Source organism: Pristiophorus japonicus, unplaced genomic scaffold, assembly GCF_044704955.1.
Source record: "Pristiophorus japonicus isolate sPriJap1 unplaced genomic scaffold, sPriJap1.hap1 HAP1_SCAFFOLD_416, whole genome shotgun sequence".
NCBI lineage: Eukaryota > Metazoa > Chordata > Chondrichthyes > Pristiophoridae > Pristiophorus > Pristiophorus japonicus.
This window is the reverse complement of record NW_027254047.1, coordinates 251,159-274,669: the sequence shown is the minus strand read 5'-3', so window position 1 is coordinate 274,669 and position 23,511 is coordinate 251,159. Positions and strand designations below refer to the sequence as shown.

Below are 23,511 nucleotides of genomic sequence, written 5' to 3'. Positions count from 1 at the left end.
GGGTTTTGATGATGTCATCCAGTCGCCCACCTTGAAGCCGTCGCACACTTGTAGCAGCTCACTCTGGAAGCTGCAGTGGTATGCTCTTTTATCCTCCCGACCCGCGGTGGTCTTTTTTTCCTTCAAAAATATACTTTATTCATATAAAATTTTCACAATACATTGGAAAATAGTTCAGTACCTTGCGGTCAGCAATTCCATACAATTCGTTTGGATGCTGACAGCAGTTCCATACGATGCACTAGCGTGCATTTCATTTCAAGGTACAGTTTAGTATAATCCATAAATCACGTTACATGTAGTACTGTGCAAATAAGGGTATTACATGGAGCAGATAATAACAGGTTTACATTACATTCCAGGATACATTTCAATACCGATCACGAATCACGTTACATGTAGCACTATGCAGATGAATGCAGTACACGGAACGGATGAGAATATGTCCTCTCACAGGTCGGGGTGACCCACGATATTCCAGGATTCACGCTGCTCTTTTATCCTCCCGACCTGCGGTGGTGTCCTCTCACAGGTCAGGGTGGGCCACGATGTCCCAGGACCCACGCTGCTCTTTTATCCTCCAGACCTGCGGTGGTGCCCTCTCACAGGTTGGGGTGGCCCACGATATTCCAGGACCCACGCTGCTCTTTTATCCTCCCGACCTGCGGTGGTGTCCTCTCACAGGTCGGGGTGGCCCACGATGAATGAATGCCCCGGGAATAAGTTGCCCTGATGTTGACGCTCAGATTGTAATTATTTCTGTGGTGCCCAACTTTAATATTCTCCTGAAAGTCCCACTGCAATCCAGTTCCATTGAGGGTGCAAAAGAAAAGATAGCCATCCATGGCTAACTAAAGAAATAAAGGACGGTATCCAATTAAAAACAAAGGCATACAAAGTTGCCCAAACTATTGGAAGGACAGAAGATTGGGAAGCTTTTAAAAGCCAGCAAAGAATGACTAAAAAAATCATTAAGAAAGGGAAGATAGACTATGAAAGTAAACTAGCACAAAATAGAAAAACAGATAGCAAGAGTTTCTCTCGGTATATAAAAAGGAAAAGAGTGGCTAAAGTAAATGTTGGTCCCTCAGAGGACGAGAACGGGAATTAGTGATGGGGTACATGGAGATGGCAGAAACTGTGAACAAATATTTTGTATCAGTCTTTACGGTAGAGGACACAAACAATATTCCAACAGTGGATAGTCAAGGGGCTATAGGCGGGGGGGGAGGAACTGATCACAATCACTAAGAAGTAAGGTAATGGGTCTAAAGGCAGATAGATCCCCTGAACCTGATGACTTGCCTCCTAGCGTCTTAAGAGAAGTAACAGCAAGGATAGTGGATGCATTGGTTATAATTTATCAAAATTCCCTGGATTCTGGTAGGCCCCAGCAGATTGGAAAACCGCAAATGTAACACCACTATTTAAAAAAGGAGGCAGACAAAAAGCAGGAAACTAGACCAGTTAGCCTAACATCTGTGGTTGGGAAAATGTTGGAGTCCATTATTAAAGAAGCAGTAGCAGGACATTTGTAAAAGCATAATTTGGTCAGGCAGAGTCAGCATGGATTTATGAAGGGGAAGTCATGTTTGACAAATTTGCTGGAATTCTTTGAGGATGTAACGAACATGGTGGATAAAGGGGAACCAGTGGCTGTGGTGTATTTGGACTTCCAGAAGGCATTTGACAAAGTGAGAAAAGGTTACTGCGCAAGATAAAAGTTCACGGGGTTGGGGGTAATATATTAGCATGGATAGAGGATTGGCTAACAGAGAGTCGGGATAAATGGTTCATTCTCGGGTTGGCAATCAGTAACTAGTGGGGTGCCGCTGGGACCCCAACTATTTACAATCTATATTAACAACTTGGAAGAAAGGACGAGTGTAACGTAGCCAAGTTTGCTGACAATGCAAAGATGGGATAAAAAGCAATATGTGAGGAGGACACAAAATACCTGCAAAACGACATAGACAGGCTAAGTGAGTGGGCAAAAATTTGGCTGATGCAGTATAATGTTGGAAAGTGTGAGGTCATGCACTTTGGCAAAAAAAAATCAAAGAACAAGTTATTATTTAAATGAAGAATAAGTGCTGCAGTACAGCGGGACCTGGGGGTAGTTGTGCATGAAACACAAAAGGTTAGTATTCAGGTACAGCAAGTGATCAGGAAGGCCAATGGTATCTTGGTCATTATTGCAAAGGGGATGGAGTTTTAAAGCAGGGAAGTCTTGCTACAGTTTTACTGGGTATTGGTGAGGCCACACCTGGGATATTGCCTTGGTTTCCATATTTACAAAAGGATATAATTGCTTTGGAGACAGTTCAGAGAAGGTTCACTAGATTGATTCTGGAGATGGGGTTGTTGACTTCCGAGGAAAGGTTGAGTAGAATGGGCCTATCCTCATTGGAATTCAGAAGAATGAGAGGTGATCTTATCAAAACGTATAAGATTATGAGGAGGCTTGACAAGGTCGATGCAGAGAGGATGTTTCCACTGATAGGGGAGACTAGAACTTGGGGGCATAATCTTAAAATAAGGGGCCGCCCATTTAAAACTGAGATGAGGAGAACTTTCTTCTTGCAGGATTGTAAATCTGTGGAATTCGCTGCCTCAGAGAACTGTGGAAGCTGGGACATTGAATAAATTTAAGACAGCGGTAGACAGTTTCTTAACCGATAAGGGATTAAGGGGTTATGGGGAGCGTGCAGGAAAGTGGACCTGAGTCTATAATCAGATCAGCCATGATTGCATTAAATGGCAGAGCAGGCTCCAGGGGCCGTACGGCCTACTCCTGCTCCTATTTCTTGTGTTCTTATGTAAAAGGCCGATGATAATCAGCCCTTGATGAATCGACTAACTGTGGCAGATAGGGATGTGATCTTTGGGTTTGAGCTTCCCGTGTGCTAATCTTCTCCTTCTAATACCTGTAAAAGGAGTTTACAAAAGTCATCACTGTAAGTACAGGATAGAACTTCAAAACATTCTCTCCTTCTTGTCCCATGGGCCATGCAGCGCCGATACACCTGGGTAATCTGGGCCTGTCACTGATGGTAAAACCCGCAGCTCCCGCCCCGCTGGACACACACGTGACAACCAATGGGCCAATGGTTTTCCTGGTGCTCTCCCCGCCCCTGGTGCCAGGCTCGGTACTCGGCCATCCTGTGGAGTCGGTGCCCTCCCCACCAGGCTACATGACGTCACAGAGACTGCGTTGCCAGGTTACTGATGTCACACAGCTTGCGTTGCTGGGGTTCTGACGCCACACACCCCTTGCTAGATTACTGATGTCACACAGCTCGCGCTCCGGATTGGTGACGTCACTGGCGCAGAGCGAGCGGCGGCGCGGGTTCCAATCGCAGACACGTGACCAGGAGCGAGCCCGCCTCCGACTGTGGGAGTGGGCGGGGTAAATGGCAGATACTGAGCCGCGATTGGTGGGCCGCGTGTCAATCAGGTAAATCAACCAATTGCAGGGGCGGACAACGCTGTGAGGCGGCACTGCGCATGTCCAGGATCCCTGGAGGTCGGCCGTTGGTGAAGGTAAACAAGATGGCGGAAAGTGAGCGGAGCTGAGCGGACAAGGGGGCAGAGGGGGGCCGAGAGAGAGTGTCCCGGGGGGAAGATGGGGCTGAGGGAGAGTGTCCCGGCGGGGAGAGGGGGCTGAGGGAGAGTGTCCCGGGAAGGAAAGGACACGCGCACACAGACTGACACAGGCACACCCCCAGAATGACTGGGGAGGGAGGAGACAGGTGTGGGGGTGGGGGGAAAGCTGAGGGACTCTGAAATCGTCGTCCTCCTCCTCCTCCTCCTCCTCGCCCCCTCCCCTCGGCTCCTCATCACGGTCCCAGGGACCCAGTGAGATCAGACAGTGTGTAACCCTAGGGCCCAGTGAGATCAGACAGTGTGTAACCCGGGGGCCCAGTGAGATCAGACAGTGTGTAACCGGGGGCCCAGTGAGATCAGACAGTGTGTAACCCGACGGCCCAGTGAGATCAGACAGTGTGTAACCCGGGGATGGGCCCAGTGAGATCAGACAGTATGTAACCCGGGGGCCCAGTGAGATCAGACAGTGTGTAACCCGGGGGCCCAGTGAGATCAAACAGTGTGTAACCCGGGGGCCCAGTGAGATCAGACAGTGTGTAACCCGGGGGCCCAGTGAGATCAGACAGTGTGTAACCCGGGGGCCCAGTGAGATCAGACAGTGTGTAACCCGCGGGCCCAGTGAGATCAGACTGTGTAACCCGGGGGCCCAGTGAGATCAGACAGTGTGTAACCCGGGGGCCCAGTGAGATCAGACAGTGTGTAACCCGGGGGCCCAGTGAGATCAGACTGTGTAACCCGGGGGCCCAGTGAGATCAGACAGTGTGTAACCCGGGGGCCCAGTGAGATCAGACAGTGTGTAACCGGGGGCCCAGTGAGATCAGACAGTGTGTAACCCGGGGGCCCAGTGAGATCAGACAGTGTGTAACCCGACAGCCCAGTGAGATCAGACAGTGTGTAACCCGGGGGCCCAGTGAGATCAGACAGTGTGTAACCCGGGGGCCCAGTGAGATCAGACAGTGTGTAACCTGGGGGCCCAGTGAGATCAGACAGTGTGTAACCCGGGGGCCCAGTGAGATCAGACAGTGTGTAACCCGGGGGCCCAGTGAGATCAGACAGTGTGTAACCCGGGGCCCAGTGAGATCAGACAGTGTGTAACCCGGGGGCCCAGTGAGATCAGACAGTGTGTAACCCGGGGACCCAGTGAGATCAGACAGTGTGTAACCCGGGGGCCCAGTGAGATCAGACAGTGTATAACCCGGGGCCCAGTGAGATCAGACAGTGTGTAACCCGGGGGCCCAGTGAGATCAGACAGTGTGTAACCCGGGGGCCCAGTGAGATCAGACAGTGTGTAACCCGGGGACCCAGTGAGATCAGACAGTGTGTAACCCGGGGGCCCAGTGAGATCAGACAGTGTATAACCCGGGGCCCAGTGAGATCAGACAGTGTGTAACCCGGGGGCCCAGTGAGATCAGACAGTGTGTAACCCGGGGACCCAGTGAGATCAGACAGTGTGTAACCCGGGGAGAATTCTGGTGATTTTCTCTAAGTCCAGACGGGCGGGAGAGATCTGAGGAAGAGGATAAAATCAAACAGAAATACTGGACATATACTTTTCTCAAACTTTTGGAAAAACACTTTACACTAGATTCCACTTCACAACATTAATCTTCTAATTTTCTGCCCTGTGATAATTAGATCCCGGTGAATGGCGGAGTGATTGAGAAAGTTCCACAGCTGGAAGGAAACAGGGATTGTGGACTGAGGAACAACAGCAGGTGAACCAGCACAGGATTGTGAGAGTACCAACCAGTGAGCTCTTCCGATTGAAAGCGCTTCAATAGATCGACTGGGGAGAAAGGTAAGAGAAAGTGCCATTTACTCAGATACACACCGGTCCTGTAGACAGTACACACAGGTTACAAGGTAAGACAGGAAATGAGACCGGGGGAGACTAACCACCGAGCACAATTATCCAGCATGAGGCCGTGCAATGGGATGTGAAGTGAGATCAGTTTCTGTCTCTAAACACAGTCACAGTGAATCTTGTGTGTGTTTTAGAGTAAAGGGCTTTGATCTAAGAGGTGACTCCAGTTTGAGGCACAGCCCAGCAGATGGACCGGTCTCTGTACATTAGGTGGGGCTGAACTCACACCGACACTATCAGATCTTAATGTTCAAATATTTCCCATCTGGTGAGAAAGCCAATGGAAAGATTGAACCGGAAGCACATCGTCAATTCACTGGTCACGGTGCAAGACCCATCTGAAAGACCAGCACGGCCTATCCCCACAGAATCAATTATTCATTCATGAACATTTAGAATTATAAGAAAATATATTGATAACTACTTATATTGATAACTACTAATATTGAAGCATTGATCACTAGAGATGTGTAGTATTCTAATGTACTGAAACACAGATATGGAGAGTTGCAATTTATTGATTGGCGTCGTACTTGACCCCGAGATGAGCTTCCGAACCCATATTCCCGCAGTCACCAAGTCCGCTTACTTCCACCTCCATAACATCGCTGGTCTTTGCCCCTTCCTCAGCTCATCTGCTCAAACCCACATCCATGTCTCTGATCGTCCTCACAACTCACACTCTCCGTAAACTTAAGCTTAAACTGAGGGGGCTTAGTTTTAAGGTAGTTGATGGGGATTTGAGGGGGGGGCTTTTTTACCCAGAGAGTTGTGGGCATCTGGAACTCATTGCCTGGAAGAGTGGTGGACACAGAAACCCTCACCACTTTTAAGTGATGGTTGGATGGGCACAATGTGCCGTAACCTGCAGGGTTACGGACCGAGAGCTGGTAATTGGGAATAGACCAGATCACCTCTTGTTGGCCGGCGCAGATATAATGGTAAGTGCTGCAGGGAATTGAATATGGCGAGGGTGATCTGGACTAGTTTCGATCGACTGGATGGGTAGGAGAGAAATTTTCCCAGATTTCTTTTTCCCTAAATTGGCCTGGGTTTTTGCCTCTCCCATGACTTCACATGGCTCTGGTTGGGGTGGAGTGTGGAATTTTTCGGTGCAAGGGGTGTCGCAGTTGTGTGAGGCGGACTGGTTGGGCTGGGTGCTATTTACCTTTCCGCTATTGTTCATAGGTTTACATAGAAACATAGAAAATAGGTGCAAGAGTAGGCCATTCGGCCCTTCGAGCCTGCACCGCTATTGAATGAGTTCATGGCTGAACATGCAACTTCAGTACCCCATTCCTGCGTTCTCACCATACCCCTTGATCCCCCTAGTAGTAAGGACTACATCTAACTCCTTTTTGAATATATTTAGTGACTTGGCCTCAACAACTTTCTGTGGTAGAGAATTCCACAGGTTCACAACTCTCTGGGTGAAGAAGTTTCTCCTCATCTCGGTCCTAAATGGCTTACCCCTTAACCTTAGACTGTGACCCCTGGTTCTGGACTTCCCCAACATTGGGAACATTCTTCCTGCATCTAACCTGTCGAAACCCGTCAGAATTTTATACGTTTCTATGAGATCCCCTCTCATTCTTCTGAACTCAGTGAATACAAGCCCAGTTCATCCAGTCTTTCTTGATATGTCAGTCCCGCCATCCCAGGAATCAGTCGAGTGAACCTTCGCTGCACTCCCTCAATAGCAAGAATGTTCTTCCTCCAGTTAGGAGACCAAAACTGTACACAATACACCAGGTGTGGCCTCACCCAGGCCCTGTACAACTGTAGTAACACCTCCCTGCCCCTGTACTCAAATCCCTCGCTATGAAGGCCAACATGCCATTTGCTTTCTTCACCGCCTGCTGTACCTGCATGCCAACCTTCAATGACTGATGTACCATGACACCCAGGTCTCGTTGCACCTCCCCTTTTTCTCATCTGTCACCATTCAGATAATAATCTGTCTGTCTGTTTTTACCACCAAAGTGGATAACCTCACATTTATCCACATTATACTTCATCTGCCACGCATTTGCCCACTCACCTAACCTATCCAAGTCACTCTGCAGCCTCATAGCATCCTCCTCGCAGCTCACACTGCCACCCAACTTAGTGTCATCCGCAAATTTGGAGATACTACATTTAATCCCCTTGTCTAAATCATTAATGTACAATGTAAACAGCTGGGGCCCCAGCACAGAACCTTGCGGTACCCCACTAGTCACTGCCTGCCATTCTGAAAAGTACCCATTTACTCCTACTCTTTGCTTCCTGTCTGCCAACCAGTTCTCAATCAACGTCAGTACACTACTCCCAATCCCATGTGCTTTAACTTTGCACATTAATCTCTTGTGTGGGACCTTGTCGAAAGCCTTCTGAAAGTCCAAATACACCACATCAACTGATTCTCCCTTGCCCACTCGACTGGAAACATCCTCAAAAAATTCCAGAAGATTTGTCAAGCATGATTTCCCTTTCACAAATCCATGCTGACTTGGACCTATCATGTCACCTCTTTCCAAATGCACTGCTATGACATCCTTAACAATTGATTCCATCATTTTACCCACTACTGGTGTTAGGCTGACCGGTCTATAATTCCCTGTTTTCTCTTTCCCTCCTTTTTTAAAAAGTGGGGTTACATTGGCTACCCGCCGCTCCATAGGAACTGATCCAGAATCTATGGAATATTGGAAAATGACTGTCAATGCATCCGCTAATTCCAAGGCCACCTCCTTAAGTACTCTGGGATGCAGTCCATCAAGCCCTGGGGATTTATCGGCTTTCAATCCCATCAATTTCCCCAACACAATTTCCTGACTAAGAAGGATGTCCCTCAGTTCCTCCTTCTTACTAGACCCTCTGACCCCTTTTATATCCGGATGGTTGTTTGTGTCCTCCTTAGTGAATACCGAACCAAAGTACTTGTTCAATTGGTCTGCCATTTCTTTGTTCCCCGTTATGACTTCCCCTGATTCTGACTGCAGGGGACCTACGTTTGTTTTTGCTAACCTTTTTCTCTTTACATATCTATAGAAGCTTTTGCAGTCCGTCTTAATGTTCCCTGCAAGCTTCCTCTCGTACTCTATTTTCCCTGCCCTAATCAAACCCTTTGTCCTCCTCTGCTGAGTTCTAAATTTCTCCCAGTCCCCGGGTTCGCTGCTATTTCTGGCCAATTTGTATGCCACTTCCTTGGCTTTAATATTATCCCTGATTTCCCTTGATAGCCACGGTTGAGCCACCTTCCCTTTTTTATTTTTACGCCAGACAGGGATGTACAATTGTTGTAGTTCATCCATGCGGTCTCTAAGTGTCTGCCATTGCCCATCCACTGTCAACCCCTTAAGTATCATTCACCAATCTATCCTAGCCAATTCACGCCTCATACCTTCAAAGTTACCCCTCTTTAAGTTCTGGACCATGGTCTCTGAATTAACTGTTTCATTCTCCCTCCTAATGTAGAATTCTACCATATTATGGTCACTCTTCCCCAAGGGGCCTTGCACAACGAGATTGCTAATTAATCCTCACTCATTACACAACACCCAGTCTAAGATGGCCTCTTGGTTCCTCGAAGTATTGGTCGAGAAAACCATCCCTTATGCACTCCAGGAAATCCTCCTCCACCATATTGCTTCCAGTTTGGTTCGGCCAATCTATATGCATATTTTTATGTAACCTTCAGGGCTGCTGACCGAGGGCCGTGCAGCTCTTTGTTGGCCGGCTCGGACACGATGGTCTGAAATGGCCTCTTCTGCGCTGTAAATTTCTATGTTTCTTCAACACTCCTGCCCGTATCCTTACTCAAGAACACAAGACGTAGCAGCAGGAGTTGGCCATACGGCCCCTCCCATCTGCTTCGCCATTCAGTAAGATCTTTCTTCGATAGATTTTAAAAATTCACAACTCTGAGTGAAGAAATAGCTCCTCCTCATAGTCTTAAATGACCGATCTCTTATCCTAATACTAGGACCCCTAACTCATGATTATCCAGCCCTTGTCAATTCCTCTAAGAATTTTATATGTTTAAATGATATCACCTTCCGTTCTTCTAAACTCCAGAGAATATAGGCCTATTCTACTCAATCTTTCTCAGCCCTCTCATCCCAACTTGTACCAATTTCCGTTCATCCATCACCCCTGTGCTCGTTGAACTACATTGGCTCCTGGTCCATCAATGCCTCGCTTTCAAAATTGTCATCCTTGTTTTGAAATCCGTCCAGGACCTTGCCCCTCCCTATTGCTGTAACCTCCTCCAGTGCGACAACCCTCAGATCTTTGCATTCCTCCAATTCTGGCCTCTTGAGCAGCCCCAATTTTCATCCCACCAATATTGGTGGCCGTACCTTCAGCTGCCAAGTCCATAAGCTCTGGAATTCCTTCCAAAACCTCTCCACCTTTAAAATGCTCCTTAATACCTACCCTTTGAACAAGCTTTCAGTCACCTGTGCTCATATTTCCTTACGTGACTGGGTGTCAAATTTTGTTTGCTAACAGCCCTGTGAAGTGTCTTGGGACATTTTACTACGTTTAAGGCGTGATATAAATGCAATTTGTTGCTGATAACTGAAGATATTTTGAATTGTAATATAATGAGACTGCAGGCATGGGGAATTGAAATAGATTGATAACTGCAGAGGAAGAGGTTTGTTATGTATTACTAATAGCGTGAATTCTTTTAACGTGAGGTGGCCCTTGACATTAGCTACCACATGGGCTTGGCAGAGCACAATCTTGGTCCAATGGCAAGGGGATTCAAGATGACTGGAGACCAGGCTCTGCTGCATGTTTCCTCTGGCACTGATTCTCACTGGAATACAGTTTCCTCTGGCACTGACTCTCACTGGGATACAGTTTCCTGTCGCACTGACTCACTGGGATACAGTTTCCTGTCGCACTGACTCACTGGGATACAGTTTCCTCTGGCACTGACTCACTGGGGTACAGTTTCCTCTGTCACTGACTCACTGGGGTACAGTTTCCTCTGGCACTGACTCACTGGGGTACAGTTTCCTCTGGCACTGACTCTCACTGGGGTACAGTTTCCTCTGGCACTGACTCTCACTGGGATACAGTTTTCTCTGACACAGATTTACTGTGTACCTAATTTGTGCTGTCCCTGCCCTGAGAGTGCATGATGGGACAGTTTAACCTGAAACTGATCAGGAGCTGCGGGTGGAAAGTTTTCATTGCAGTGGCAGATCGTACTGCTGCTGAATTTTAATTGATAAGCTGCTCAGCACGATCGGGACGGACACCGAAGTTTGCTCTGCGGCAGAGTAGAGGGAACTTTACTCTGTATCTAACCCATACACCACCTTGTCTGTGGGAATTTAGTGGCATTTTGAAAGCAATTGCTCGGGTACATCAAGAGAAATTTATTCTGCTGCTTGGGGTGTCTAGAACGAGGGGACATCACCTTAAAATCCGAGCCAGGCCATTCAGGAGCGATGTTAGGAAACACTTCTTCACTCAATGGATGTTTGAAGTGTGGAACCCCACAATAAGCAATCGATGCTCGCCCATTGAATAATTATGGGCCAGTTGTGATGTCTGCCCAATGACTGTTGCTTGTTCCCTTGGATTGGATCATTATTTATTCCCTTTGGTTTGTTTTCAGTTTCACTGCTGGACCCACCACTTAAAGCACTTTGTCTGATCTGCCTCTGGGAATGAGCAGATTCCTCCCTCATCTCCCACACTGCACCAGCTCTCCTCCTCTTTCCCCCTTGGTTGTGTTCCACACTCTGGGCCTTGGGCCTCCCCCGGGGATTCTCAGTATGAACAGGGGGATGTGTGTTGAGACAGGATGTCCCAGCTCTCCACCTTTAAAGGGACATGGAGAGGGCCCACTGGGCTGAATGGCCTTGCTTTATGACATCACTGCAGTGCCTAGCAACCAACCTCCCTGAGCCCTGCTCATTATGGGCTGGCAGTGTCTGATGGGACAGTGAAGTGGGAGAAAGACTTGAATTTATTTGGCGCCTTTCATGACCACCGGACCTCTCAAAGTGCTTTACAGCCAATAAGGTACTTTTGGATTGTAGTCACTGTTGTAGTAAGGGAGAGTTACCCTGTATCTAACCCGTACTGTACCTGCCCTGGGTTTGTTTGCTGGGACAAGGTAGAGGGTGCTTTACTCTGTATCTAACCCGTGCTGTACCTGCCCTGGGAGTGTTTGATGGGACAGCGTAGAGGGAGGTTTACTCTGTATCTAACCTGTGCTGTACCTGCCCTGGGAGTGTTTGATGGGACAGTGCATACGGAGCTTTACTCTGTATCTAACCCGTGCAGTACCTGCCCTGGGAGTGTTTGATGGGACAGCGTAGAGGGAGGTTTACTCTGTATCTAACCTGTGCTGTACCTGCCCTGGGAGTGTTTGATGGGACAGTTTAGAGGGAGCTTTACTCTGTATCTAACCCGTGTTGTACATGTCCCGGGACTGTTTGATGGGATAGTATAGAGAGGGTTTTACTCTGTATCTAACCCTGTGCTGTATCTGCCCTGGGAGTTTTTAACGGGATAATGTAAAGGGAGCTTTGCGCTGTATCTAACCCATGTTGTACCTGATCTGGCAGAGTTTGATGGGACAGTTTAGAGGAAGCTTTTCTCTCTATCTAACCCATACTGTAACTGTCTTGGGAGTATTTGATGGGACAGTGTGGTGGGAGCTTTTCTCTGAATCTAACCCATACTGTACCTGCCCTGGGAGTGTTTGATGGGATAATGTAGACGGAGATTTACTGTGTACCAAATCTGTGCTAACCTAGCAAGTTGTGAAGAGGACGCCAATAATCTACAAAGGTATATAGATAGGCTAAGTGAGTGGGCAAAACTTTGGCAGATGGAGTATAGTGTGGGAAAATGTGAGCTTGTCCACTTTGGTAGGAGAAATAAAAAAGCAAATTATTATTTAAATGGGGAGCGAATACAAAATGTTGTGTACAGATGGATCTGGGGGTCCTTGTACATGAAACACAAAAATTTAGCATGCAGTTACTGCAATTAATTAGGAAGGCAAATGGAATGCTGGCCTTTATTGCAAGAGGGATGGAGTATAAAAGTAGGGAAGTCCTGCTGCAACTGTATATAGCATTGGTAAGACCACACCTAGAGTACTATGTACAGTTTTGGTCTGCTTATTTAAGGAAGGATATTCTTGCACTGGAGGCAGTTCAGAGAAGGTACACGAGGTTGATTACTAAGATGAAAGGTTGAGCAGGTTGGGCCTATACTCCTTGGAGTTTAGAAGACTTAGAGGTGATCTCATTGAAACGTATACAATTTTGAGGGGGCTTGACAGGATAAATGCACAGAGCATGTTTCCCTTCGTGGGGGAATCTAGAACTAGGTGGCATAGTTTCAGGATAAGGGGTCGCTCATTTAAAATGGAAATGAGGAGGAATTTCTCCAGGAGGGACGTGAATATTTGAAATTTTGTACCTCCGAGAGCTGTGGGGGCTGGGTCATTGAATGTATTTAAAGTGGGGATGGACAGATTTTTGAAAGATAAGGGAGTCAAGGTTAATGGGGAGCCGGCAGGGAAGTGGAGTTGAGGCCTGGATCCGATCAGCCATGATCTTATTGAATGGCGGAGCAGCCTCGGGGGGCCAAATGGCCTACTCCTGCTCCTATTTCTTGTGTTCTATACCTGCCCTTGGAGCTTTTGATCAGACAGTGTAAAGAGAGCTTTACTCTCTGCCTAACCCGTGCTGTACCTGCCCTGGGAGTGTCTGATGGGACAATATAGAGGGAGGTTTACTCTGTTTCTGACCCGTGCTGTACCTGTTCTGGGAGTGTTTGATGGGCAGTGTAGAAGGAGCTTCACTCTGTATCCAATTTTGCTGTACCTGCCCTGGGACTGTCTGATGGGACAGTGCAGAGGAAGCTTTACTCTGTATCTGACCTGTACTGTACCTGCCCTGGGAGTGTTTGATGGGATAATGTAGATGGAGATTTACTGTGTATCTAACCTGTGCTAACCTAGCAACTTGTGCTAACCTAGCAACTTGTGAGGGAGACGCAAGGAATCTACAAAGGGATATAGAGAGTCTAAGTGAGTGGGCAAAACTTTGGCAGATGGAGTATAATGCGGGAAAATGTGAGGTTATCCACTTTGGTCAGAGAATAATAAAGCAAATTATTATTTAAATTGTGAGATTACAAAATGCGGTGGTACAGTGGGATCTGGGAGACCTTGTACATTAAACACAAAAAGTTAGCATGCAGTTACTGCAATTAATCTGGAAGGCAATGGAATGCTGGCTTTATTGCAGGGGGGATGGAGTATAAAAGTGGGGAAGTCCTGCTGCAACAGTACAGGTTGTTGGTAAGACCACACCTGGAGTACTGCGTACAGTTTTGGTCTCCTTATTACAGGAAGGATATACTTGCACTGGAGGCAGTTCAGAAAAGGTTCCCGAGGTTGATTACTGAGATGAAGGGATTTTCATAATGAGAAAGGTTGAGCAGATTGGGCCTGAACTCATTGGAGTTTAGAAGACTTATTGAAACGTATAAGATTCTGAGGGGGCTTGACAGGGTAGATACAAAGAGGATGTTTCCCTTCATGGGGGAATCTAGAACTAGAGGGCATAGTTTCAGAATAAGGGGTCGCCCATTTAAAACGGAAATGAGGAGGAATTTCTTCTCTGAGGGTTGTGAATCTCTGGAATTCTCTCCCTCAGAGAGCTGTGGGGGCTGGGTCATTGAATGTATTTAAGGTGGAGAACGATAAGGGAGTCAGTGATTATGGGGAATGGGCAGTGAACTGGAGTTGAGGCCTGGATCTGATCAGGCATGATCTTGTTGAATGGCGGAGCAGCCTCGAGGAGCCAAATGGTCTACTCCTGCTTCTATTTCTTATGTTCCATACCTGCCCTTGGAGTGTTTGATGGGACAGTGTAGCAGGAGATTTGCCCTGTATCTAACCCGCGCTGTACCTGCCCCAGGAGTTTTTGACAGGACAGTGTAGGTGGAGGTTTACTCTGTATCTAACCTGTGCTGCACCTGCCCTGAGAGTGTTTCGTTAGACAGTTTACAGAAGAACATAAGAAACAGGAGTAGGCCATACGGCCCCTCGAGCCTGCTCCGCCACACAATAAGATCATGGACTCAGCTCCACTTTCCCGCCCGCTCCCCATAACCCCTTATCCCCTTATCGTTTAAGAAACTGTCTATTTCTGTCTTGAATTTATTCAATGACCCAGCTTCTACAGCTCTCAGAGGCAGAGAATTCCACAGATTTACAACCCTGCGAGAGAAGAAATGTCTCCTCATCTCTGTTTTAAATGGGCGGCCCCTTATTCTAAAATCATGCCCTCTAGTTCTAGTCTCCCCCATCAGTGGAAACATCCTCTCTGCATTCACCTTGTCGAGCCTCCTCATAATGTTATGCGTTTCGATAAGATCACTCCTCATTCTTCTGAATTCCAGTGAGTAGAGGCCCAACCTACTCAACCTTTCCTCATAAGTCAACCCCCTCAACCCCCTCAGCCCCGGAATCAACCTTGTGAACCTTCTCTGAATTGCCTCCAAAGCAAGTATATCCTTTCATAAATATAGAAACCAAAACTGCACACAGTATTCCAGGTGTGTCCTTACCAAAACCTTGTATAGCTGTAGCAAGACTTCCCTGTTGTTATTTCCCAGAATGTAGAGAGAGCTTTACTCTCCACATAACCCGTGCTGTACCTGTCTTGTGAGTGATTGATGGGATACTTCAGAGGGAGCTTTGCTATGTATCTAACCCATGCTCTACCTGCCCTGTGAGCTTTGATGGGTTGGTGTAGGGGAAGCTTTCCTCTATATCTAACCCATACTCTACCTGCCTTAGTTGTGTCTGATGGGACAGTGTAGAGGGCGGTTTACCCTGTATCTAATCCATGCTGTACCTGTCCTGGGAGTGTTTGATGGGACAGTGTAGACGGAGCTTTAATCTGTTTCTGACCCGTGCTGTAACTGCTCTGGGAGTGTTTGATGGGGTAGTGCAGAGGGAACTAAACTCTGTATTTGACCCGTGCTATATTGGCCCTTAGAGTTTTTGATTTATTCTGTCTGGAGGGAGATTTATTCTGTATCTTATTTTGCTGTACGTGCCCTGAGAGTGTTTGATGCGGCAGTGTAGAGGGAGCTTTACTTTGTATCTGGCCCGTGCTATACCTGCCCTGGGAGTTTTGGATGGGACAGTGCAGACGGAGCTGTACTCTGTGTCTAACCTTTGCTGTACCTGCTCGAGCAGTGTTTGAGGAGACAGTTAGAGGGAGCTTTAATCGGTACCTAACCCATGTTGTGCCTGCTCTGCGAGTGTTTGATGGATAATGTAGACGGAGATTTACTTTGTATCTAACCTGTGCTAACTTAGCAAGTTGTGAGGAGGACGCAAAGAATCTACAAAGAGATATAGAGAGGCTCAGTGAGTGGGCAAAACTTTGGCAGATGGAGTATAATGTGGGAAAATGTGTGGTTATCCACTTTGGTAGGAAAAATAAAACAGCAAATTATTATTTAAATGGGGAGAGATTACAAAATGCGATCGTACAGAGGGATCTGGGGGTCCTTGTACATTAAACACAAAAAGTTAGCATGCAGTTACTGCAATTAATTAGGAACGCAAATGGAATGTTATCCTTTATTGCAAGGGGGATGGAGTATAAAAGTGAGAAAGTCCTTCTGCAATTGTACAGGGCGTTGGTGAGACCACACCTGGAGTACTGCGTATAGTTTTGGTCTCCTTATTTAAGGAGGGTAAACTTGCACTGGAAACAGTTCAGAGAAGGTTCCCGAGGTTGATTACTGAGATAAAGGGGTTGTCATAAGAAGAAAGGTAAAGCAGGTGGGGCCTATACTCATTGGAGTTTAGAAGACTTAGAGGTGATCTTATTGAAACGTATAAGATACTGAGGGGGTTTGACAGGGTAGATACAGAGAGGATGTTTCCCCTCGTGGGGTAATCTCGAACTAGGGGGCATAGTTTCAGAATAAGGGGTCACTCATTTAAAACTGAAATGAGGAGGAACTTCTTAACTGAGGGACGTGAATCTTTGGGATTCTCTACCTCCGAGAGCTGTGGAGGCTGGATCATTGAATGTATTTAAGGTGGGGATAGAGAGATTTTTAAATGATTAGGGAGTCAAGGGTTATGGGGAGCGGGCGGGGAAGTGGAGTTGAGGCCAGGATCAGATCAGCCATGATCTTATTGAATGGCAGAGCAGGCTCGAGGGGCCAAATGGCTTACTCCTGCTCCTATTTATTATGTTCTATACCTGACTTGGGAGTGTTTGATGGAACAGTGCAAAGGGAGCTTTCCTCTATATCTAATCCAGGCTGTACCTGCCCTGAGAGTGTTTGATGGAACTGTGTAGAAGGAGATTTACTCTGTATCTAACCAGTACTGTACCTGTCCTGGAAGTGTCTGATGGGACAGTGTCGAGGGAGGTTTACTCTATCAAATCCGTGTTGTACCTGCCCTGGTGGGAGAGTGTAGACAGGGCTTTACTCTATATCTGACCCGTGCTATACCTGCCCTGAGAGTGTTTGATCAGGGTGTGTAAAAGGAGCCTTGCTCTTATCTATCCTATGCTATGCCTGCCCTGTGAGTGTTTGATGGGACAGTGTATTTTCCCAGTTGACTTAAGCCAACTTTTTTTTTAATATGTTCACAGGGTGTAGGCGTTGCTGGCAAGGCCAGCATTTATTGCCCATCCCTAATTGCCCTTGAGAAGATAGTGGTAAGCCACCTTTTTGAACTGCTGCAGTCCGTGTGGTGATGGTAGTGCCACAGTGCTGTTAGGGAGGGAGTTCCAGGAATTTGACCTCTCGACGATGAAGGAATGGCAATATGCTTTCAAGTCAGGATGGTGTATGACTTGGAGGGGAACATGGAGGTAATGGTGTTCCCATGCGCTTGCTGCCCTTGTCCTTCTCGATGTTAGAGGTCGCGGGTTTGGGAGGTGCTGCCGAAGAAGCCTTGGCGAGTTGCTGCAGTGCATCTTGTAGATGGTACACACTGCAGCCACGGTACACCAGTGGTGGAGGGAGTGGGTGTTTAAGGTGGTGGATGGGGTGCCAATCAAGTGGGCTGCTTTGTCCTGGATTGTGTCAAGCTTCTTGAGTGTTGGAGCTGCACTCATCCAGGCAAGTGGAGAGTATTCCATCACACTCCTGGCTTGTGTCTTGTAGATGGTGGAAAGGCTTTGGGGAGTCAGGAGATGACACACTTGCCGCAGAATACCCAGCCTCTGACCTGCTCTTGTTGCCACAGTATTTATGTGGCTGGTCCAGTTAAGTTTCTGGTCAATGGTGACCCCCAGGATGTTGATGGTAGGGGATTCGGCGATGGTAATGCCATTGAATGTTAAGGGACGGTGGTTAGACTCTCACTTGTTGGATATAGTCATTGTCAGGCACTCGTGTGGCACGAATGTTACTTGCCACTTATCAGCCCAAGTCTGAATGTTGTCCAGGTCTTGCTGCAAGCGGGCATGGACTGCTCCATTATCTGAGGAGTTTCGAATGGAACTGAATACTGTGCAGTCATCAGCGAACATCCCCAGTTCTGCTTTCATACCTTTGTAGTCGCCTTTATTTAGAATCAGGGCACTGGTTTGAGGTCTGACTTTCTCGCCCTCCAACTGAATTTGAAATTCAACCATGTTATGATCACTTTTTCTGAGAGGATCCTTTACTATGAGATAATTTATTAATCTTGTCTCATTACACAGTACCAGATCTAAGATAGCCTGCTCCCTGATTGGTTTCTTCAACTTACTGTTCAAGGAAACCATCCCGGATACACTCTTATAAACTCTTCCTCAAGTCTACCTTGGCCAATTTGATTTGTCTAATCAACATGAAGATTAAAGTCGCTCATGATTATTGCCGTACCTTTCTTACAAGCCTCCATTATTTCTTGATTTATACACCGTCCAACAGTGTAGTTACTGTTAGGGGGCCTATGGACTACGCCCACCAGTGACTTCTTCCCCTTATTATTTCTTATCTCCACTCAAACTGATTCTACATCTTGATCTTCTGAGCCAATATCATTTCTCACTACTGCACTGATCTCATCCTTTATTAACAGAGCTACCTCACCTTTTCCTTTCTGTCTATCCTTCTGAATTGTTTAATACCCCTGAATATTCAGTTCCCAGCCTTGGTCACCTTGCAACCACGTTTCTGTAATGGCTATCAGATCATACCCATTTGTATCTATTTGTGCCGTCAACTCATCTATCTTGTTACGAATATTATGTGCATACAGATAAAGAGCTTTTAATTTTGTCTTTTTACCATTTTTCCCTGCTTTGACCCTACTTTCTGATGCACTCTTATTTTATACATTCTGTCCCTTCCAGTCACAATCTGGTTATCATTTCCCCCACCGCTACCCTGCTCTATTGCCTTCTCCATGCTCTTTGCCTTTTTTAAATTTCTGCTCACCTGAACCCCCCCCTCCACCCCCAGTACTGGTGCCAGTGCCCCATGAACCGAAACCCATTTCTCCCACACCAGTCTTTGAGCCACACAGGCAACACAGCCTTCAGGACTCACGCTCTCGGCTGCAGAGAACAGTATCTATCCCCCTAACTATACTCTTTCCTACCACTACAACATTTATTTTTAGTCCCCCCACTTGAATGGCCTCCTGTACCACGGCACTGTGGTCAGTTTGCTCATCCTCCCTGCAGCCCCTGCCCTCGTCCAAACAAGGAACAAGAATCTCGTACCTGTTGGACAATTGCAAGGGCTGAGGCTCCTCCATCACTACCTCCTGGGTCATAAGAACATCAGAATTAGGGACAGGAGTAGGCCATCTCACCCCTCGAGCCTGCTCCGCCATTCAATAAGATCATGGCTGATCTGGCCGTGGACTCAGCTCCACTTACCCGCCCGCTCCCCGTAACCCTTAATTCCCTTATTGGTTAAAAATCTATCTGTGACTTGAATACATTCAATGAGCTTACCTCAACTGCTTCCTTGGGCAGAGAATTCCACAGATTCACAACCCTCTGGGAGAAGAAATTCCTTCTCAACTCGGTTTTAAATTGGCTCCCCCGTATTTTGAGGCTGTGCCCCCGAGTTCTAGCCTCCCCTACCAGTGGAAACAACCTCTCTGCCTCTATCTTGTCTATCCCTTTCATTATTTTAAATGTTTCTATAAGATCACCCCTCATCCTTCTGAACTCCAACGAGTAAAGACCCAGTCTACTCAATCTATCATCATAAGGTAACCCCCTCATCTCCGGAATCAGCCTAGTGAATCGTCTCTGTACCCCCTCCAAAGCCAGTATATCCTTCCTTAAGTAAGGTGACCAAAACTGCACGCAGTACTCCAGGTGCGGCCTTACCAATACCCTGTACAGTTGCAGCAGGACCTCCCTGCTTTTGTACTCCATCCCTCTCGCAATGAAGACCAACATTCCATTCGCCTTCCTGATTACCTGCTGCACCTGCAAACTAACTTTTTAGGATTCACGCACAAGGAACCCCAGGTCCCTCTGCATCTCAGCATGTTGTAATTTCTCCCCATTCAAATAATATTCCCTTTTACTGTTTTTTTTTCCCCAAGGTGGATGACCTCACACTTTCCGACATTGTGTTCCATCTGCCAAACCTTCGCCCATTCGCTTAACCTGTCCAAATCTCTTTGCACCCTCTCTGTGTCCTCTACACAACCCGCTTTCCCACTAATCTTTGTGTCATCTGCAAATTTTGTTACACTACACTCTGTCCCCTCTTCCAGGTCATCTATGTATATTGTAAACAGTTGTGGTCCCAGCACCGATCCCTGTGGCACACCACTAACCACCGATTTCCAACCCGAAAAGGACCCATTTATCCCGACTCTCTGCTTTCTGTTCGCCAGCCAATTCTCTATCCATTCTAATACATTTCCTCTGACTCCGCGTACCTCTATCTTCTGCAGTAACCTTTTGTGTGGCACCTTATCGAATGCCTTTTGGAAATCTAAATACACCACATGGTTAGGATCTGGAATGCACGGCCTGAAAGGGTAGTGGAGGAAGACTCAATAACAGCTTTCAAAAGAGAGTTGGATAAGTTTCTGAAAGAAAACATTTGCAGGGCCGGGGTGGGGGGTGGGGGGCAGTGGGATGAGCTGGGAGCCAGCAGGGTCTCGACGGGCCGAATGGCCTTCCGTGCTGTAACCATTCTCTGATTGTGTGAGGAGAACCACTCTGTTCCCTGACTCAATCTAAAGCTTCCTGAATGTGAGCACCTCTATTAAACCTGCCCTGCACCTTCACTGCTCCAAGGAGAAACACCCCAGATGCTGCAGCCATCATCTTATTGAATGGTGGCAGGCTCGAGGGACCAAATGCCGACTCATGTCCTATTTCTGATGTTCTCATGTATTCATGTCACTGGTCCCCATCCTGCACCTGATGGCCTCCCTGCAGTAAGATGGCCGCCGCGCATGCTCCCTGCCCTGCAGAGGGACAATGGAAAGCATTGTGACGTCAGGAAGCCCCGTCCCGGTCAATGAGATCATGGCTGGTCTGATCATAGTCTCAGCTCCACTTTCCTGCCTGCTCCCCAGAACCTTTTACTCACTTATCGCTAAAATATCTGTCTATCTCCGCCTTAAATATATTCAATGACCCAGACTCCACAACTCTCTGGGACAGAGAATTCACAGATTTACAACTCTCTGAGAGAAGAAATTCCTCCAATTCTCTGTTTTAAATGGACGGCCCCTTTTTCTGAGACTATGTCCACTAGATACAGAGAAAAGCTTGCTACACACGATCCCATCAAAAACTGCCAGGGCAGGTACAGCACAGGTTAGACAGGAAGGTTTAAGCTGGGCATTCCAGAACTTGGGGCCTGGGCAACAGAAGGCACAGCCAACAAAGCCACCAGTGTTTGAACAATTATAATCAGGGATGCTCAGGAAGACCGGGGGGTGGGGGGAGCAGATGTGGGGCTGGAGGAGTTTACAGAGCTAGGGAAGGGCGAGGCCATGGAGGGATTTGAAAATAAGTATTAGAATTTTGAAATCAAGGTGTTGCTCAACAGAAGCTAGTGCAGGTCAGCGAGCAGAGGGGTGATAGGTGAGCAGGATTTGGTGCGAGTTAGGACATGGGCAGCCGAGTTTTGGATCAACTCCAGCTTATGTCGGGTAGAATGTGGGAGGAGTGCTTTGGAATTGTCAAGACCAGAAGTAACAAAGACATGGATGAGGGCTTCAGCAGTGGATGAGCTGAGGCAAGAGCAGAGACGGGCGATGTTACAGAGGTGGAAATAGGCAATCTTAGTTATGCTGTGGATAAGTGGTCAAAAACTTATTTCAGGGTTAAGTATCACAACAAGATTGCGAACAGTCTGGTTCAGTCTCAGACAGAAGTTGGGGAGTGTCGAAATCTCGACCTCCGAAAAGAATGACTCCGACACTTACAGCTCCGGTAGAAGTTTCTTTAATTCGCTTGCTAGCAAGGGGCAGGTTACATCTCAGTCAAGGGCTAAGTGAACACCTCCGAAATGGTACAGCTTCACAAGATATTTATACAGTAAAACCCAAGTTCTGGCCTCTCCCTGTGTATTGCTCTGTCTCACAGTCAGTGAATACAGATAAAGAGTTAATTACTATATCCTGGTCCTGACATGGTTTACAGATATTTCCTTTTGTCAGGGTTATCAGTTGGCCAGCTGGCCATTACTCCATGAATCAGGATTGTTCAATTTCCTGGTCAGTTTATCGTTTACATCAAAAGGATGAGGTCTCTACAAGAGATAGTGGCTGGTGGAATGGAGTACATAGGAAAGGTGGGGTGACATGGAACTGGTGTCGTGTAGACAATAGGAGAGCACCATGGGGGGGGGGTACTTGTCTCAGCATGACTTGTCTCCTAGCTGTCTGATGGCCATCAGCCATCTCAAACCAAGTTTAGCTGTTTATGCAAGCTGACTGCTAAAAAGCAGAAAGTTCTGGAAAGACCAGGACTCCATTTTGATATATATTGCAAGGGGCACACAAATACCGTATGGTATCAGCTTAGATAAAAATACATTTCCACATTCCTCCATTTTGTCCTTCACAAGGACAACTCAATCCATTCTGATCTTGTCCAGTCTCTCCATTTCCATTTCCACACAAGAGCCTTCAGCAGTTGTTGCTACCATAACTCTCGCCGTTGTCTCGGTAGGTAACATAGTTTCTCCCACCCTGGCACAGCAACACTTAATGACGACAAATAATAGATAGAGGGCGAAGACTATCAGCAGGGATATGATCAAACCCTGTACCACAGATCTCCCTCGGGATCCCAACCATCCCGATACCCAACTCCACAAGGTGATACCGTCCTGACCAACTGTCTGTTTATACTCTATTACCTTTTTCCTGATGTTTTCAGCTAGACTGCCGATATCTTCTGATTTATCTGGGATATATGTACAGCATTCTCCACCTATTAATGCGCATGTCCCTCTTTCCTTGGCTAGGAGATAATCTAAGGCCATACGATTTTGGAGAGCCACTGTTCGACTAGCTACCATTTCGTCATTTATCCCTTCAAAGGCTTGGGAAGTTGCGTTGGCTACTGATTCGACTAAGTTAGCCAGTTCCCGTAACTGCCATTCGGTCGATGCTATACCATAGGGTAGCACCATTACCTTGAATATTCCGTTTAGCCACGTCAAATCCCGTTTAAATCTGTGACTTCCATAGGCCTCCCTTTGAGTCTTTACTGATCTGATAAGGGGTACCACATATCCTAAGTAACAGGACCCTGTCCAGTTGGCTGGTAACAATGGGTAGGCTTTATGGCCACAAATAAAGTAGGTGCAATTATAGGATGTCAGCTCCTGGTCCTTTCGCACTGTCCCTACTCGAGTGGTCTCACCTTCCCACCCTTCACCTGGGGCTTTGTTATGGACCGTTGTCCAGCCAACGGTTGCTATCTTTCTCTCAGTGGGATTAGTTGTGGCTTGCCATTTAATCATTTGGGAACACTTGCTGCGTCCCATTTCTGGTCCTTTAGTCTCATTACTCACTAGGCATATTATACCTTCGGGATTTT

The 23,511-nt window shown here is 47.1% G+C and overlaps 3 protein-coding genes across 3 annotated transcripts in view; 2 read left to right on the top strand and 1 right to left on the bottom strand.

Moving 5' to 3' along the window:
* Positions 1 to 23,511, bottom strand: part of LOC139250704 (zinc finger protein 432-like) — a 384,699-nt gene that overhangs the window by 143,839 nt on the left and 217,349 nt on the right. The window lies entirely within an intron of this gene.
* LOC139250703 (zinc finger protein 432-like) overlaps positions 5,315 to 23,511 on the top strand; it is a 32,346-nt gene continuing 14,149 nt past the window's right edge. Inside the window, exon 1 of the mRNA XM_070873081.1 lies at positions 5,315 to 5,404. The gene's annotated coding sequence lies outside the window, so the exon portion shown is untranslated. The remainder of the gene's footprint in view (positions 5,405 to 23,511) is intronic.
* Positions 5,316 to 23,511, top strand: part of LOC139250702 (zinc finger protein 432-like) — a 151,130-nt gene continuing 132,934 nt past the window's right edge. Inside the window, exon 1 of the mRNA XM_070873079.1 lies at positions 5,316 to 5,404. The gene's annotated coding sequence lies outside the window, so the exon portion shown is untranslated. The remainder of the gene's footprint in view (positions 5,405 to 23,511) is intronic.